We start from the raw sequence: 18,949 nt of genomic DNA, 5'->3' as shown, positions 1-18,949 counted from the left end.
AGTACTTGCTCTCCAATTTCTCTCCTGTGCTGCTGTCAAGACAGTTCCTGAGTTTTGCATCAAAAACCAGTCCCTGACATTTAAGACTATTATAGGCTGGACCAAGTTTATGCATTCCTGCTTAGCAAAGCCTTGTCTAACAGAGTGCCTATGTTCTTTGACTTCTTTCCCAAAGAAAGCCATAACACCCCACGTAAGTGATGGAGCAGTACCCAGTCCCCAGGCTGACACACCACAGGCACCTCAGCCTGGTCACACAAGCTGTGTTGCCTTTTTTTTCAGACACAGGCTTTTGCATCAAGCAGAGTATTAGACAGATGGACTGGTTTTGGAGAAAATTGGCTATTTGCCTAGGGAGGGAAGGAAAACAGTTCTCAAACAGCCCTCCTGCCCCAGGTGATGCTGGTGAAGGCATCCACGGGCAGTAAAGAACCTTCTCAGAGTACCTTCAAACTCATGAGCTATTTCAGCATTTCTCTTCTCAGCTTGTTGATTGCCCAGGGCCCAAAGATGCACAGACTCATGTCATTAAATGGCTCTTTCTGTTGACATTTTTATTTTTAGGAAAAGTTACCGAAACATTCACCATTTCTGCTTAGAGGTAATGGAAAAAGAGGCAAGCTCCAAATTCTGGGCGATGGGGAACTTGAGGCAGGCAGCCAGGCTGGGCTGGGCTATGGCCTGGATTCCCTACTGTGTTTACAGTCTGTGTCCTGAGCAGGCACATGGCTGAATTGTGGCAATGTCCTCAGCAGCTGCTGGCCACTCCAACCCCTCCTCAAGAGGTTAAAAGCATCTGTGTGCTGAGGACAGGCTGGGATCAGCAGTAGCCAGCCTAAACAGAACCTCCTCAAAGAGACTGCTGAGCACCCAGGGGTGCTGCCTTGCCCAGGATTCTGACCAAAGGGACATCCACAGATAGTCCCTCCCTTTGGGTTTGCAGGGGTGGAAGATGGGAGGCAAGCTGTGTTTCTTCCTCAAGATTGGTTTTGGGGCTTCACAGTGGATCCCTCCCCGCTCTCTGTCGGGCGGGTCTGCAGAGAGGAGTATCCTGAAAGAGAGAGAACAGGAGTTACTCCAGACTGAATAAAGCTATTGCAAAATACATTCCTCTGACATCTGCTCACCAGTGGGATAGTGCTGGAGGGATGTGAGTCGGACTGTTTACACTCTTTCCTTTCTGTCCTTCCCAGGCATGGGGCTGGGCTGGCTCCATCACACCCTGACACCCTCTGGTGCTGCTGAAAGCACTGGTGGATACATTTCTTGCCTGATTTCAGTGATGTGGCCATGGTAACCCATTGGACCTAGAACCAACTGCCCCAAGAAAGCCACAGATCTCAACCCAGCAGCCACCTAGCAGATGCCATAATGTACCTGGCAGTAAATGAAACCCTCCTGACAGCAGCATCAGGGGCACAGAGGCTCAGCTAACGCCCTCCTGCCTTCTGCCTGTCCTAGATTGTGAGGGAAACATGGGAAGCAGTCTGACAATGGGTGGTGACTGCAGTGCTGTCATCCTCAGGCTTTGTACTCACCTTGGGGCCTTGCCTGGGCTCTCTGCCCTGCTCACTATGCCTGGCACAGGCAGCAAGGGGCTGCCCGCCACCCTAGGGGCCACCATTCAGGAGGAACCACGAGGTGACAGCTGGCTAGAGAGGGAAAGCAGGGGGATTTTGCATTTGAGAAGCTTTGGCAAATTTTAAGTCACTCCATTTTCACCCCTTTGCCATAATCAGTGGAATATTTCTGAAGTATCTGTCAGAAAACCAACTCTGCCACCAAAACACAAATGTGGGGTGAGTGGGTGGTGGGGACGGGTTGTGGAAATGAAAAATTGAGGTCAAAGTCATCATATTGTCTCCCTGATTTTCATGTGGATGCTATCACAAGCCTAGACACCATCACATGCCTACAGCTGCACACGTGTGGGCACACATGCTAACTGATAGCTAATGTGTCCCTTTTCCAGGCCATTGCCAACATCAAAACCACTCCTATTCTCTGCAGAATCCTTTTCCAAAGCACTGGCTTTGCCCTGTGGGGTTGCTGAGCAGCCCATCCTCCTCAGCCCACGGTGGGTACTCGCAGGGTGCCGATGCCAGAGCGGCGCGGCCACAATCGCCCCGTTGTGTAAAACGTGGAGTGCCGGGGGCAGCAGGGAACACTTGACCACAAAGACCTGAGCTGTGCTTAATAGGGCTCTAGTAATGTTCGCCCGCTAAGAGCCTTAACTTCTTATTGCATTTTGCCAGGGTTTAGGCAAAGCAGGGCTCCCAGCAGGGCGCTGGATTGATTTCCTTTCCCATGAAAAGAGACTTATGACTCTGTATTTGTTCCTTGTCCCCAAATCCCATTTTTTTTCCAGGTAGAGGAAAAAGGAATTTGATGGATTATAATTAAGGAGGTGTTGTTCTGAACAAGGAGGGCACAGGAAGGTCAGTGCAGGATGTGGCTGCCTTGCCTAAGGAAAAGAGGTTTTAGTGGGAAAAGCCCCGTGAGAGAAGGGCTTCAGGGTTCTTCTTCCCTGTGTAGCAGGTGGGTATTTACAGGCACACACTGGTTGAGATTATTTTGGCTGTAGGTGGACACCGGACTTTCTAGGTCTCCCTCTTACTCTGCAGTGATGCTCAGCAGGGGTAACAGTGACAGGAGGTGGGGATTTGTACTGCTTGAGTTAGGAAGCCCCACTGCATCTTAGGCATCAGGAAGGAGACCACAGAGGCAAGACCACAGAGCTCACATATATAATAAAACATAAGTAACTGATAATATATAATATAACCCTTCCCAGGCCTCCAGCACCATTCACCCCAGAGCCCCAGAGCATGTACAAATAGTAATTAAAACTTCTCAGCCCCCAGCTTTGCCAGTGGTGCTGAATTCATTTTCCAGTGTGGGAAAATAAGCCTTTCGTGATTAAGAGAGACAACGCAATTTCAACAGCAGGAGAGTTACTGATGACACATAAGCTGGGGTGTGAGCCCTGGTGCTTCCCTGGCAACGGGAAGCTTTTCAAGATGAGAACAAGTGGCTGGTCTCTTCTCCATCATGCACCCTATGCATATCTATTGCTGCAGTGGGCAACACAAGACTACCAGGTACATCCATTCAGTCCCAGTGGCTACAATCCAAAGTGCTTTGCAGAATTAAAGGCTGCAGGGAAGCAAGGAGCACAGGGGAAGATGCCTACGACAAGCCCCTTGTCCAGTTGCTCCTCCTGGGAGCATCAATCTGCCTTTATCGAGCACCGTCAGGTTCAGTGTGCACCCCTGCTGACCACATGGCTGAGTTCCTTCCCCACAAACATCCTTCGAGAAGGAAATGGATACTGGATCAAGAAAGAGCTTGACTTAGTTCAGAGTTTGCATGCAGACCAGAAACACTGACCCTTTGCTTTCTGATTTACTTTACATGGTAACAACAGTCCAAAATGAGAAAGCCTGTCCCTCTCCTGGTTCCAGCCTGCTCCATGCTCTCTGAGAAACCCTTGGAGAAAAATCTTACATGTTGGTGTGGACACAGCTCTTGGGTTCAATATGAGCCTGTAGGAGCTACTCAGCAATATCTGCTGCTTCAGGGTTTCACTGGAGCCCTTGGCCAACATTCCCTTCCCACGGTTAAGGTGCTGGTCACCAGTGCCAACCCAGGCAGAGCCTGGTTCCTTCCCCTCTTACCCACCCCTGTCTTGCAGGCAGGACAGCCAGATCCCCCTCTGCCTCTTAATAGCTTAGGGAATGCTTAAGGACCTTTTGGGAGGAAAAAGCAATTTTAACACAAAATTACATTTCCGCTTCAAGGAAACAGGGTTCTCTCTCTGCTTTGCCACCACTGAGTCCAGAATCCCTGCCCCACCTGGGGCTGATATCGGGCTGTCTGGAAACACAGGGCTTGATGAGACACCCCATGGCAGGGGGGAAGGGTCCAGAACATCAGGCATTTCAGGCTCCCCCCACCTTTGGGCTGTTTCCAGACACATGCCAGCACCACCTGTGCCTGCTTACTCCAGGGAGTGCTCCTGTGGTCTCCCCACAGCTGGGGAAGCGCTCATGGAGCCGGCAGTGCTGCACCGAGGGTTATTTCGTTATTGGTAATGGATTTTCCGTACCTGTCATTATTTCCAGCTCCGAGTCGAGAGAAAGGGACAGTCACTCTGCTGGGAGGTGGGCTGGCTCAAAAGGCTTTGCTGAAGCCTGTGGTTTTGCAGTCCAGCTCTGGAGAGGGCCGGGGACTCACTCTGCTTCTCTCATCATCCCTGCAGGCTGATCCCCATGGAGAATGGGGATCCGGTTTGGGCTCGCTGTGCTTCGTGTGTGAAAGGGATGGCCTTCTGTAAAGGAAAAAGAGAGACCTGGAAATCTGCTGCTTTCATTATGCTTTCTCTGGGGCTACCTTAGTTATTGGAAATCGTTGCAACCACGAAGAAAGCAGCCCACGGGACTCTGCTCAGAGTGCCTAATGCTTATAAAATATATAGGGAGAGCTGGGAGAGAAGTAGCAGCACTGCAATAGGCAAATGTTCCCTGTGGATGATGTGATTTCCAATTAATTTCTCATGGAGGGGGTTTCTCACTTGCCCAGCAGGCCTTGGGGAGGCCAGAAAGGTGTAGTAGAGAGTGGACTACCCTGCACAGCAGTTTCACACTCATCACTCCATCACCTTTGTAGGACTCAAAATGTATGTTTTTCTCTCCAAGCCAAAATGATGCCAAGCTGCAGCTATCAAAATCCTTCATGGCCAAAGCCATGTTCTTTCTCTAGCCCTGCTCTGGTCTAAAAGGTGATTTCCCAGCTCAGAAGCACTATCAGAGCAATTACTATGAGGGAGCCATTGGTGATGCTCACAGTGAGCCCCCTCTGCCTGGCACAGCTGTGCCAGCACAGCCCCAGCACCCACTGCAGCTCATTTACAGCAGCAGAGCTGGGGCAGAGACTGGGCTGAGCTGGAGCTGGCAGGGCACAAGGTTTCTGCTTTGATGGCACCCTCTGTTTCTGAGCTCCTAGAACTGTAACAAAGCCACAGGTAAACAGGAATGGCACTTCAGTTAAGCTGGATCAATCAGAAATGATTTCCCAGCTGGCAGCAGCAGATGGAGGAGAGCCCACCCTCACCCAGAAACACGTGGCTGAGGGTCACTTCTGCCAGGAGAGAAGCACGGGGCTGAAAACAGCATTTGTCTGAACTGATGGGCCGTGGAGACATTGGAAGGAAAGTTTCCTTTGGAGAAAAGGGGGCAGGTCTCTGTTTTCACTTACCATCCATCTGTGGCAGCTCTTTCTTCCTCTTGGCACGCGGTTCTCATCCCTCAGCTGACATCCTACGGCACAAAGCACTAATCACATCCTCCTCCTAAGACCAGATAACAGGGAAAGAGGCTTGGCAGGACAAGGGACCTCCGGGCAGCCCCTGCAAAGCCAACCTCGTGGCCTGGGGTCCCCTCATGCAAATCCCCGTGGTTCTTGTTTGCTGAGCTGGGACAAAGTGGGCACTGGGGCTTTAGCAGATGTTGGTCAGAAAATAACCGTGAGAAAGGAATAAACCAATTAATTGCTGACCCACTGACAGCCAACACCTCTCCCCCACCTCCCCCTGTACAATAAAACCTGTCTCAACAGCTCAGGCAGATTTAGGGTGGCTGCAAAGAACCTAGAGGAGAAAAAAAGACCTTTCCCACTCCAGCTAATAATATTTCCAGATAATCTGTTTGAGGCAGCACCCTCTGTGAACCAGGAAAGCCTTTAAGAGCCGTTAACACCTTTATTCAGACTTCCTCATCCTCCCCCAGACAAGCTGTGATTAATTACCCAATCCACCCCGATCCCCCTGGGAAATAGCTCTTGGTCTGGGCGTTCATCCCAGGATTTGCAGGGTCCCTCTGTGAGACCGGCTCCTGCTCTTGCCACTGGCTCCAGATAAGCAGGAAAGGGCTGGTAGGGAATAAACGGCTTCCAGCCATGCACTTACACCAGCAAGGGTGGTGCATGAGGGGAGGGGAGGGGAGTTTAATGCAGGGTCTTGGACATGTTCATGCCGTTGTTTTTTTTTCTGGTGCCCACAGGCATCACCAGCCAGACTGTCCCTGGAAGCCCATCTCTGGGAAGTTGCCATTGGAAGCACAGCCTGGTTGGTTCCCACCTGGATTTTCACAGCCCTCTTTCCAGCTTCACAGCTCTCTGAGTTGGCTTGCTCTGAGGATACTTGCTTTCCTACCATTTTCCAGCGCTACCAGAGGTGTTGGGGATGGCAGGGAGGAAAGGGGAATTACTGCCTCTCAGGTTGCTGGAGTATCTGGGGTGCTGTGCCCGAGAGGTGTCCCTGTGTAGGGCATTGCAGACCAATGCAGGCTCATAAAACTCACCTTGTACATGCACTGTCCTGCCTGTGCCACCCTTGTCCACCAAACCCCAGGGTAACTCTCCCACCCCTAAGGCTGCACCCAGCCCCTCCTGGCCATGCAGAGGGAGCATCTGAGTTGCCACAAGGTCATGGCACTACCAAGCAATTTACTGCACCCAAGAGGGGCAAATTCTCCTTGTACCAAACACCAGTCTCCACTGCATTACAAATGGCACTAAGTCCATGTTTGTCCACCACAGCCCTTCCTCCGTGGTAACTGCAGTCCTTAGGCTGTGTAAGGATTTACATGTCAATGCCCATCCTGCCCCAGTGCCCCCTGCTCTGGCAGGGTGGAGGCACAGGTCTTCTGGGATGACTATGGTAACATCACACACATGTTTTATGGCTTCTCTCTCTATACAAAGACCCCCCAAATCCCCCACATCTTCTAGGGCAGACCTGTGTCTCCCCATCACACCCACAAGACCTGCCCACACTCTTGCTGGGAGGGTGTGAGCGAGGGGTGCTCTGTGGGACTGGCATGTCCACATTGTGCACCCATGGAAAACCTGTAACTGAGGAGACAACTGCTACAGCAGCCTTCCTTACAGGTTCCATGGTTTCATGACACTTGGAGGAGCTCTTTTCTATTGAACCTTCCCCTGTGGCATCCAGTGCTGTCCAAGAAACCACCCCAGTGCACTGCATGTCATCTGCTGGCCTGTTCACACCTCAGAGATATCCTGACCCACCACCTCAGAGCAGTACCTGCCATCACTGTTTTCTACCAGCCACCTCTAGAAACCTTCAGCCAGGAAATAAAATTGGAGAGCACAGAAGCAGCTCAGGGGTCCCAGACAGTTTTGCAAATGAAAACTGTTGTCCTCTCCTTGTTCTCTTCTTCCCGTAACCGGAACAACGTGTGTAGGTTATTTTCACACAAGATTACTTTAGGTTCAGCATCTCCTGTGCTCTTTGACAAGGTGCCAAAGAAAGAATGAGGAGAAAGAGAGAACACGTCTGCCAGATGGGTGCCAGCTCCCCCAGGACGCTTCACAGCCCCAGGTGTTGGTTTGCATCACACCTACACACTCTGCTTTCTGGGCTGGGCTTGGTTTCAATGCTCTATTTTTAGCCACGTTTTCAAGAAAGGGAAAAAGGAAAAATCACAGAATCTCTGCAGTTTCTTGAAGTCTTTGAGAAAGAGAAAGCTGAGGAGCAAGCAGGCACCTGAGAGGGCCACAGTGCTCCTCCCTGCTGAAGGCTCCAGCCAGCACAAGAGATGTCTCTGCCTGTCTTCCAGTCCACATCCAGGAACAAGGGCCACTGGTTGGTCTAGGCCAAGTGCTGGAGAGGTGCATTCCAGGATGGAACATGCTCCTGTTCTGCCCATGGCATGGGCACAGGTGTAACTCCTTCTGTATGTTCCTCCTCCTACATCCATCCCAATGGCAGTGTGTGGTGCAGATCCAGCATTTTTCACATGGGTCTAGCCACTATTTGAATAGAAGATGTGAGGAAAAACCAGGTGCTGCAGGAAGTGGTTTGGGTGATTCAGTAGGTGGCATCTTCCCTCTAAGTCAGCAGCACGATGAAACTCCTCAGCAGGGAGTTCAGGGCTCTGCACTGCTGCAGGTGTTGCTATTTTAATGACATCCCAAGCTTGCCACTTGTGGTCACCCAAGATTCCACCTCTTGTAAGGGTGGAGGTGTTAGCTCCAGTGTCCTGAGCAGGCTCCAATCTCCAATTCTGGTCTGCTGAGCCAAGAGCTGCAGGAATTTCCGCTGGACATGTTATTCTTCACTCTCTTTTCCTGCTATGACTGCTGAGTAGTTTTCCCAGGTGCCAGAAAACAGCATTAACAGAGGCATTTCAAATTAAAATGCTTCCTATTGTCTTGAAAGAACTTTTCTTGTTTTGTGCCACACTTTCTGCCTAGAGTCCACCCCAATCCTAGTGTCTGCTTCACCTGGCTTGTGTAATTTCTTTACTCAGCTCTTGGCTTTGCTCTCCTCCAACTCACCCTCGGCTGTGAAGGTCACAGACGTCCCCAGCTTTGGTTGAATTAGTGCATCACCCCAGCTCTGCTCTCCATCACCAGCCAGGAGGATATCAACTGCACCTTGGTCCTTGACAGGAGATGCCAGCTGCCACCAGAAAAGAAATAATCGATTATGAGACTGACATTAACGAAATATGAGACTGGGACTTAGGACAGACTAAAGCCATAGAAAGCATTTTAAATAATTCACCATCCTGAAAGTAAAGCATATTAGTGAGAAAGGCGTTCAGGCCCTTTCACAGTGACTTCTATGTAACCAGAGCTGATGCTGTGAGCTGACAGCAAAATGAGACTAGTGCTGGGTAGGGAATCCTGGCACTGCAAAATGTATTTGAAAATCACGTTTTTCCCCACCACCACCAACCCCCCCCAAAAATTATTTGCAAACATTAAAATATTTTGTTTTGGTAGTATTGTGTACAAGAAAACGAAATCCAAAATAAAATAAAAACACAAAATGCTGAAACAAATTGCAAGCCCCAGAGACATGTGCTGGCAAAACATTCAGCCAAATCACTGCCTTCTGCAAAAATGCTTCTATTTTGGCAAGCCCACAGTTTTCCGGGGGTAGACTGATCCACCAGAGACTTCTGAACTCGCGGCAAGTGGGAATGGAGGCTGAAGAGAGACACTGCGTGGGAGGCAATGCTTAAAATGTCGCCGTTTCGCTTTTCTCTTGAAACCACTCCAAGGGCCGCGGGGAAGGCGTTCGAGAGCAGGAGCTGTGCTTTGGCTGTCTGGGAAAGCTGCTGCCAGAGCATGGGCAGAGCGGGGGGTTACCCAGAAAAACCCTGCTTGGTCACAAAAACCCCTGCAAGGGTGAACATCACCCAGGCAATTGTTTGCAATTTATCTCAGCAATTCAATGCAGTTCTGTTCACACAGCAGATATATAGGCGTTTGACTGGGGCTGGGGGACAGGGGTGAATGAGTGATGCACAAATGGCATGGGTTTGCTCACTCTCACCCTACACAGCTCATCTGCACATAAACTGCAGGGTTGGATTACAGCCCCAGCCACGTCTCCTCTGGGATGGCAGAACCTTCCCAGCTTCCTTTGGAGGCCATGTTGGCTTCGGGGCATCTACGGACATCTTGCAAAATTCACACTCAGTTCCTTCACTTGCTGTTGAAAGTGCCTCAGAAATCCCAGTGGGAAATTCCTCTCAGATGTGACAACACCTGTGGGCAACAGTCCCACCTGCTTGACCAGGCAAGGAGGTCCTGCTACTTGCAGGGATGCTGTAGCCAAGCCAAGCGAGGAAAGACCTGGGAAAGAAACACCTTTTGTGGTTTCACCTTAAAAGGTCAGTTTTGTTACCTGTCATGCAACGTGCTCAGAACCAACCACAGGTGATTAAACGGCCCAGAGTTATTAGATCACACATCGTATAATCTTCCCTGTACCTGGTAACGTGATTAGTTATGATTCATAAATTCCAGTGGTGTCATTGATTCCCAAACAGATGCAGTACACTGAAAACCCTCTTCCACAGCTTTCACAACAGAAAGCCATGAGGGACTGACACAGGCAGCAAAGGAGACCCTCCTGAGGCTGATACCCCTGCCTGGGGGCAGCAGTGAGAAGGTGGGTCCTACCTCCTTATTTTTAAGGACACAACAGGATTTCTCACGCCCTTTTCCACCAGGATGATGTGAGATGCATAAGGTGGCTTGGGACAGAACAGTGACACTTCAACGGTGAGGAGAGGCAGCCCAGAAGGGGGTACATAGGAAGGAGATGTTATTAGCTGGTTAGGAAAGGAGAAAGGGCAGAGAGAAGTGAGGCTTGTCTCCTTTATCTTGGCTCTGGGCTAGGGGTGAGTCACAACAAGAGAGTTTGACTAGAGAGAGCTTGATTTGGGAAGTGGATGCAATTAAAATCTCGGATCCTCAGGGTCGGTTTCAGTAGCTCCGTTAAACTGAATCAACTCCTGCCTCACTGTGTGCCAGCGAGGGGCTGTTTCTGCTCCTCCACTGTCTTTGAAATGCTCTTGCTGCAGCTCTTCAGGCCAAGGCAAAATCCATCTGAGCTGCTGAGGATAAGCAGGAGCAGTGTCTGTCTCCCTGAGCATCAAAACGGGAGCGCAGAACTGGCCTGAGAAGAGGTGAACAAATCCAGGGAAGAAAAATCCTTCAAAGACTATTAAATGCAAATGCTTCAGGAAGATCCTGAGTGCAAACTAGTGTGGGTGGGCAGCAGTATGCAGGAGACCTCCTGAAGGAGCTCCTGTGTTGTCTTCTTCCAGAGGTATCTGCTCTGGTCACTTTGCAAGAGAAGGAACGGGGCTCGCTGGACTCTGCATCTGATTCCAGGTGGCTCTTACCTTAGATGAGATGAACAGCTGCCTGTGGGCATGGCTGGATCTCTGGAGAGCACTGCAGTCACATGCTGCTGACAAGTGAGAAACATCAGCTTTACCCCAGGCAGTGCTGCTGGATCTTCAGTAGGAAGAGCTGGAAACTCTGGGGTCAGGAGGAGCCACAGCTTCCCAAAGCTCAGCTGCCACCGACTCCCACACCCCCCAGGCCAGACCCAATACTCACCCCAAAAGAGAAGCACCACTGAAGCTGCTGAGGTGATTGGCCTCAAGACCATCCATCCTGATGTCATTACAGTTTTGCTCTTGAGATGCACCAGTGTCACCAAGTCCACAGGTATAAAACCCCATTAAATATTTCATTTTCATCAATTGCTTGCAGTAAGTGCCTGTTGAGGAATTCATGGGAACAGTTTCTATTTGACACAGAGATACTTTCAATTATGAAAGATGGCTAAAAATAAAAGGAAATTATACTGTTCAGACATCTCTGGAGGTGGAGACAGGAGGGGGAACCGTCAAGGAGAGCCAGGGAAGAGATTTTTGTTAGAAGTGGAGAAAGGCTACTTATTTTTACAGAGAGAAAATGCCAGTAGGCAGCCTGACTTGAGGGTCTGGAACCTATCACTCACCTTCTCTGTGAATAATTTGACCTCAGCTATTTAGGGTCTGAGCCAGAGTACCAGAGTTAAGAGTCATGACAGTCTCTTTCTCTGGCTGCAGGGGGTTGGATCACCCTCCTAAAATTCTCAGCTGTATGCTTTTTTTTAACAAGTGTTTTCCCTTTTTTTATTTTCTTTAAAGTAGGACTCCAGACTGTGACACTAAGAAGACTCATTTTTGGTGGGATGTCACTGCTGAGTGTCACCAAGTCAGGGATCCAGTCTATAAGACGGCAAGACGTGAGAATAAAGAGCCATCACCAATTGCTCTGTCCCTTGGACTGTGCAGGGAAGAAAACCTAACTCTGCCACCCTCCACATCAAATTGAAACCTAATTTAAGTTCCTAACTGAACATATATATAACATATTGAGTGTTTTTGATCTGCTGTGGCCTTGAGTAAAAGATATGCCTTGCACTCCATAGAGGTGATCAGTGAAAAGGGGAGAGCTGGAAAGTAGGACACTGAAGCTGTAGAAGATTTTGTGTTTGTTATCTCTTGTTTCTTCTCCATAGCAAATCAAAGACACTAGAAAAATATCAATATTAACACAAGAAAGGCACAGCTTTCTTCTGGAGATGGGAGGTGAAAAGTCTACAGAGCTCTTTCTTCCCCTCTATAGCACCTCTTCTTAGACATGCCTTTAGCCAAGTGCTCTGCTCTCACTGATAGGGGCTATGTTCCCTGAGCCACATACACTAATTTTAAATGATCAGGGGCTTAATTAGCTACACTCTTCCTTGTATTTTGAGCAGCCATTTTAAGTTAAAAATATCATTCACGTTCAGTGTTTTAGCAGAGCATTCCTATGCTAACCCAAATGGGAAAACATCTTCAGCACAGAGCATTTTCTGCAAAATTACCACTAAACACTAAAATGGTCCAATCAGTCCCTGTACTACTACTTCTATTGGCAGATGTGCTGAGCCCCAGGAGCTCAAGGTGTTCTTGCTCACATTTAGGCCCTGTAGATTTGGTGTGAAATGCCTTGCACTTTTGCTTGTTCTCAGTTTCCTGAGATAGCAGATAATTGGTGCTTTCCTTCTAAACCGCTGGACTCAACAATTTTTTAGGGGGCAAAAAGCTGTTCTCTGTTAACCAGCAGGATTCACCTGCCTGCTGCCGCATTTATAATGGAGCACAGAGGAAAACTGCAGGGTGATTTCGAGGTAGGCATCTTCTCATTGCACATAAACAGCTTTTTATCAGGGCTATTCCTTGCCCCAAGAAGTTTGCTTGTGAGGGTTCCCTCACAAGTGCAGTATAACATTGTCCTGGAAGGCAAGAGACAATGGGAACCATAATGAAGCTGGATAACAAGAGAGATGTTCTGATGGAGCTGTGATGCAGCTGGCTCGTGATAGACACTGACCTTCAGAGAAGGAGAGGGAAGAATTCAGACCTCCTGCAAAGAGGAGATTATTTCCCATTAGTCTTTCTGGTTTTTCCCTAAAAATTTGTCATCTCTCTGCCAAATCTGAAGAATAATGTTTCAAATGAACGTGCTCCATCCGTAGCCTTGCCTGGCAAGTCACAAAATGACAGGCACAGAGTACAATTACAAAGTAATCATGGAAAAAGCCTCTGCCACAGGAAATGACCCAGCATGGCACACGATCGCCTGGGGAGCTCTGCGTGCTCCAAGTGTGGCTTTTCTGGGTGCAATAAACTGGCAAAGCTGCAGCTGTCTGATACACGTGTGCTCAATTTAGCTCCTGCACAACCAGCAGCAATCTGTGGGCTTGCTCTGGAAATCACTGCCTGGGCCTGCAGCCTCTGGATGGTCTCTTTGCTTTGAATTGCAAACCATGAACAGCCTGCCCTGGCTGGAAAGGGAGGGGATAGTACTGGCTTCTCAGAGCAGGCTGAGATGGGATTTTCTTCTCAAAGGAACCAAAATCCCTTTTTATCTCATTCAGCCTGTGTTGGTCTTCATTAAATACTTCAGGCCTTGGGAAGCACTAGTGTATAATGATAACAATTAAGCTCTGGAAATATCAAAGAGAGAGGATAAATGCTCCTAGAGTTGAGAACTGTGTGTGTCACATCTAAACAAGATTCAAAAGACTCTCTCCCATAACTGATGCACCTTTTTCTGTGCAGCAGAGATGGAGCACATCTCCTGATGCCGGTTTCTGGCTGTGATAACTCTTTTAACCCCAAGACTGCAGCCCTGCCTTAACAGATTAGCTATCCAAGGGCACCAGTTCATGTTCTCAGGTTGCTGCTGTGCTTTTTCTAGGTGGCACCCAGGTTGTGCTCATCCCAGGAGCACTGCTGGATTTCAGCTGGTCCTCACAGGACCAGTAATGCCACTTCTCCAAGGCTGGAGCTAACCAGCAACACGCACTGGGGTGCAGCAGACACTGACTGGCTGCTGGGAGAGGCTCCTTGCTCAAAAACCCCAAGGAGGAGGAGTCATGTCTGTGTGGCACCAGTTACACCGAAGCCAGATAACTCTGACAGTGGGATTGCCATCTTCCTTTTGGCCTGAGAGGGGAAAAAGGTCTTTTTTTCCCACGAACAGCCCTCAAAGAGTGTCCCTTGGAAGAATGCAGCCAGCGAGATGAAATTGCCATTCATGCTTTTTAGAGATGCTCAATGTACTAGGAATTCAATTAAGAAAATGTTCCACTGCAGGAAGCTCAAAAATTATCATTATTGTAGAGGAAGGAAACATTTTTAATACATTAATTTTTTTAAATGTCATCACTACAGACAATGCACTTATACTTGCAGCATCCAGGCCAGTAAGGACACCAGTTTTTTTAGTGATGAGGGAGAGTGGCAAGAAGGTTACAGAGAAGCAGGCACTACAAAGGAGGTTTTCTGCAGGATGCAGAGCACTGGAAGATGCCAGGCTGGATAAGGGGCCCTGAACTGTTGTCTAGAAGAGAAGACAGCACTGGATTCCTTGATTTGACTTGCAGTCTTCACCTGTAACTCCCTCTGCATCTTTCCACTTCAAGAGCCTGATCTAGATGGAGGTAACATCAATGGCCATCATTGCCTCAAACAGGGCTGAGAACTCAAAGAAAAAGGTGTTTCTGTGAAATTCCCTCCTATCCTCAGAACAGGACAGAGATTTACTGCCTACATGGTTTTTTTTGTGTTATATTTGCACAGTGCCAATATCCCTGATCCAGGGAGCACGTGGGTGGGTCCCTGCTGCTGCCTGCATACCTACGAACTAAAGCAAGGATTCAGCTCAAAGCAAAAGGTGTTCCCAAGCACCTCCTCAAAATAAGTCTGGATGGGGGAGGTGGGCTGGTTTTTTTACTTGCAAGGACAAGATATCACATGGAAAACCAGGAATAGAATAAATTGCAGGGGAAGGAGAGGAGGAGGAGGAGGAAATCACTCCTTTTTGCATTTCTTGTTCCCTTTCCAAACCTTGTGCATGCCACAGTTTTAATTAATAACTGTGCCACCCCTCCTAGAGTTCAAACAAAGGAGTATAAGGAGGATGTATTCCAGGCACGCAGGTACCTGGGGAAACGAAGTGATGGCTTTATGTTTCAAGGCCTCGTTATGATGCTCCAGCTCTTACTCAAAACTTGTTCTCTGCCAGGAATTATCTGAACCACTACCTCAGGAGGTCACTTTGAAACTGGGTTCAATATCTAAAATTAAGAGAAAAATTAAATACCTTGTTTGGGGGTTAATTAAAATAAACACATGCACACAAGCACAACCACCAGTGAGAACATTTCTCTGCAAGGCTGCTTTGTCACTTTTTTTTCCACCTGACACATGCTCACGTGCAACCACTGCCACCCTCCTGACACCAAGATTGGAGCATCCTGCTCCCAGACCAGCCCCACGAGGGAGATACAAGTATCAGTGCCCAGTTTGGAAAATGAACTTGCTGAGCATCAGTGATGCTCTCTACAGAGCAGCAGCACTCAGACCTCTGTGCAGGCAGTGAGTTGTTTCCTAGTGGTGGCTGCCTGCTTGGCACTTTCTCCTTTGACTTCAAGAAGGACCTCAGCTGTGTCCTGCTCTATCCAGGAGTGGCAGCTCTGCTCAGTCTCCATGGTTTGGGTTTGCTGTAGAGCACTGGGCCCATTTACCTTTCTCTCTGCAGTTTGGTACCTGGCAAACTTGTGCTGCACATCTCAACATACTTCCCACCTCCATCAGGTAAGAATATCCTCCTTTTTACAGGCTGGGAAAACAGGACCTCCTAAGACCATCCAGAAATAAGGGACAATCTCTGCAGCCCTCACTGACCTCTTTATTGTTTGAGCAACTCTTTTGCCTTTGGGCAAGTCAAAGTTTAACTAAAACTATCTGCAAATAACTTCTGTGGAGGTAGCAAGTACCTCGTAGGAAGTTGCTGATGTGACACATTCAGGCTGTCACTGATCACCACTTTCCTGCACAGACAGTTTGATGATACTGCTTTCCTTAAGTGCATCAAAAATTTAAGTCAGGAGATCAACAGCGCCATGAAGAATTCACAGGGAAAAGCGACAATATCCACCCCCCTAGGAAGGTTGCTCCAAAGAGACAGACCCTGCCACCAGAGCTCAGATGGTTGGTAAATTAAATAACAGAGAGACAAAATTCTCTGAAGCTGCTGTTGCCATTTTCCTGGGGTTTTAACAGCAGGTAAGATTTGATAACCCTGCACATGCAGGGACAGAGGCTGTGGTTACTGATGATTTCATTCTGGCCATTCACAGAGTGCCAGCTGTGCCTCCAGGGTGCCCACTGAGGACCCATCTTGTGACAGGGAGGAGCATCCTCTCTCACAGCCCCACTGGCTCCTTCTCCTCCACTGTCTGAAAAAACACCTGAAAAATCGTGTTTGCTGACCTCACAAAATGAAGCCTTTTGAAAGTACTGAGCAATAAAAGAGATATCACCATATCCACTAGTAGGGAATAATATCTGACCATCAGACCCAGCCTTCCCCCAGCCAAACCTGCCTTCCAGCACGTGAAGGCAATGACCTCTTTGGTTCAGTGAATTCAAGACTTTTCCCTGGCAGCCAGACAAGACACAAACTCACATCCCTCTGCATGAGGCTGTGGGAATTATCTCCTTTCCAGGAGCTTCAGAGATGCTTGGATGAAGGCACCAGCACTGCTTAAGCCCGGGTGAGTTCCTCATCCCAACCTGCAATGTGCTTTGTGAGTGGGCAGTTTAAAAGGATCAGAAGGATGAGTCAGGGGAAGGATTTCACAACAGACCTGCACATTTGGTGGCTAAGGAGAAGTGTGCTGGTGTAGGAGAGTGGGCCAGCTGGAGGCCTGGGGAGATCCTAATAAATAAGTCTCCAAATGGATCCAAACATTATAGTGCAGAAAACCAGGGCCACCTCCAAAATCGGTGTATGAGCAGGTGCCAGGGACTTCAGGGGAAGGAGCTGGAGAAACCCATCCTAAAAGCCAGAGACATGAAGAGAAAAATGCACCAAAAGCAACCTCCAGGACAAGCATGGATGGGTCCAGGAGGGTCTCTGTTAACATGGAATAAAGAAAGAACAGGTAGCTAGAGCACCATGGGCGGGACACGGCACAGCAGGCTGCCTCATGGAAAGCTGCAGTGTGGGTTACCATCATCTCCGTAAGAAGAGATGAAATGAGCTTCAAACCAGGCACAGCTGCTGCCCTAATGGAGCTCCAGAAACACCCTGGGGGTGTGTGAGAGCATGAATGCTTCTGAACCAAAAACAAAAATGAAAAGACCCAGGAAAAAGCAAAAGGCGAAACTTGGCTAAGGGAGCAGACCTCAGAGGGTCTGTTTGGTTGAGTCACCACACACTGCTTAATTGCCTTCCCCCCAAAATTGCAGCCCTCACTGCAGTTATGTGGACAGAGCCAGTCTGCAAGGACCCAGAATTTCAAATCGTGATGAAAAGCCCCTGTTTGCTTCCAAAGAGCAGAGCAATCAGAAAAAAGCACAGTGCAGTCAAATGCAAAAGCATTTGCTCTTTCAACACCTACGAGCACATTTTTCTTTTTATGATCCACTTGGAAAACAGTGTCTTCTGCAAAGAACAAAAATAATCCTCCCGTCAGGCACCCCGAGGCATGGCAGTGGTCCCAGAAGCAAATCAGCGGGCTCAGATCTGCGTGACGTTAGGAGGCTTAACGAGGGTGGCGTGTCCCGCCACGCACCGAACACACCTCGGGAGAGCGCGCTGAGGCAACAGCCCTCCCCAAAACTGGGAGCTGCAGCTTAATGCTGGCTGATCCCACTCCCTTCAGCCGTCACAGCCCACCACCCAGGCGTGGGGTGAGCACCAGAGAAGCCCTCCCAAAAGGCAGCGTTTTCTTTTTTCAGCCTTGTCAGAGGAGCTTCCAGTGCACCCCGATCTCTGCCTGTTCTGAACAGCCTCCAGTATTGCCTCCAGTGCCTGGCAACTGGTAGAAACTGAGGGCGTATTTTGGGGTGCCCTTGAAGGATTTCAAAGTCTAGAGGGTCACATAAACATGAAATAAAAGTGGTTTTATGTTCAAAATACAACCATGTTGGGGAGGGATCATTACTAGCAATGCAACCAAGTGGAAGAGGGGCTTCTCATATGAATCGGGATCCCATTTGCATTAAACTAAAGCAAGAGGAAATTGCCAGCCAAGTGGGATTAGGAATATTTATGGGTTGGTTCCTATTGGCATGATGTCTGTATCTCCCAAGTAATGGAAACTGAGTACAAAATTGAGAAACTTCAGCAATCCATGGGGGAAAGGAGACAGACTGCAATGACTTTTTAATGCTTTATACATTTTTCGTGTGAATCTGGTGCTCACAAAAAAGCAGTTATAATAAAAGGTTTGAAAGAGAAGGTGAATATAGCAATGTTTTGTCTTTCTGGAAAGTTCAGACCATCTAAAGGTCTCAAAGAAGTTTTCAAATTCGAGGTCTTAACTGCATTAGGGCACGAGCTGTGAGTAAACTTATGCCACATACCAAACCCTTCAGATGCAATGGTATCTGGCCCTCAGTGACTTATACCTGCCCCTCTGGGGCTCTGAGTGTTGGAGTACTCTGATTTTCTTCTCATAATGCAGAAACCTGTATGCACAGAGCTTGAAATTCTAACCTCCAGTACTTCCCAAGCAATCTTGAGCAGAGAGTGTACCGTGGTACAGAATTTTGAAGAGTGAGGAAGAAACACACTTTTTCCCCCTCTGCACGGAGAAGGATTTGAGAACAAACTTTAGGGGGTAGGAGGTTAAGTGCTTTTTACAATAAAAACCCCAAAGCACTAAAGAACAGGTATCTAAAATAACTTCACAGGCACAGAGAAAACAATAAAGTCTGAAATGCAAAAGGAAACCTAAGAGAAAACTGGAGAGGCAGAGACGCAACCTTGGTGTTCGAGATCCCGCTAATTACCTACTTGATTAATTTGTATTGCTCCCTTTATTTGACAGAGGTTTACTGTGGTTCAACACCAATCTTTTCTTAATCAACTTTAAACAAGTCCAAATGAGCCTGATTTAAAATTTGATGGATGTCTGTACACCTTTCTTCACCAATATAACTGGTGTAACCTCACCTCCATTTCTACTGGTGGAGCTACATGTGTTGGCAACCCTTTCAGAAGTGAG

At 48.4% G+C, this 18,949-nt stretch overlaps 1 long non-coding RNA gene across 1 annotated transcript in view; it reads right to left on the bottom strand.

Annotated features, from left to right (window-relative positions):
* Positions 1-553: 553 nt before the first annotated feature.
* LOC126638755 (uncharacterized) overlaps positions 554-18,949 on the bottom strand; it is a 98,105-nt gene continuing 79,709 nt past the window's right edge. The window contains exons 2-5 of the long non-coding RNA XR_007628682.1: positions 8,362-8,485; positions 5,257-5,318; positions 4,109-4,330; positions 554-1,051 (exon numbers count right to left, since the gene is read on the bottom strand). This is a non-coding gene — a long non-coding RNA (uncharacterized LOC126638755). The remainder of the gene's footprint in view (positions 1,052-4,108; positions 4,331-5,256; positions 5,319-8,361; positions 8,486-18,949) is intronic.

Source organism: Myiozetetes cayanensis, unplaced genomic scaffold (genome assembly GCF_022539395.1).
Source record: "Myiozetetes cayanensis isolate MyiCay16 unplaced genomic scaffold, myiCay2020 scf18, whole genome shotgun sequence".
NCBI classification, from domain to species: Eukaryota; Metazoa; Chordata; class Aves; order Passeriformes; family Tyrannidae; genus Myiozetetes; species Myiozetetes cayanensis.
The sequence above is the reverse complement of the archived record's forward strand: the minus strand, read 5'-3'. Positions and strand labels throughout refer to the sequence as shown.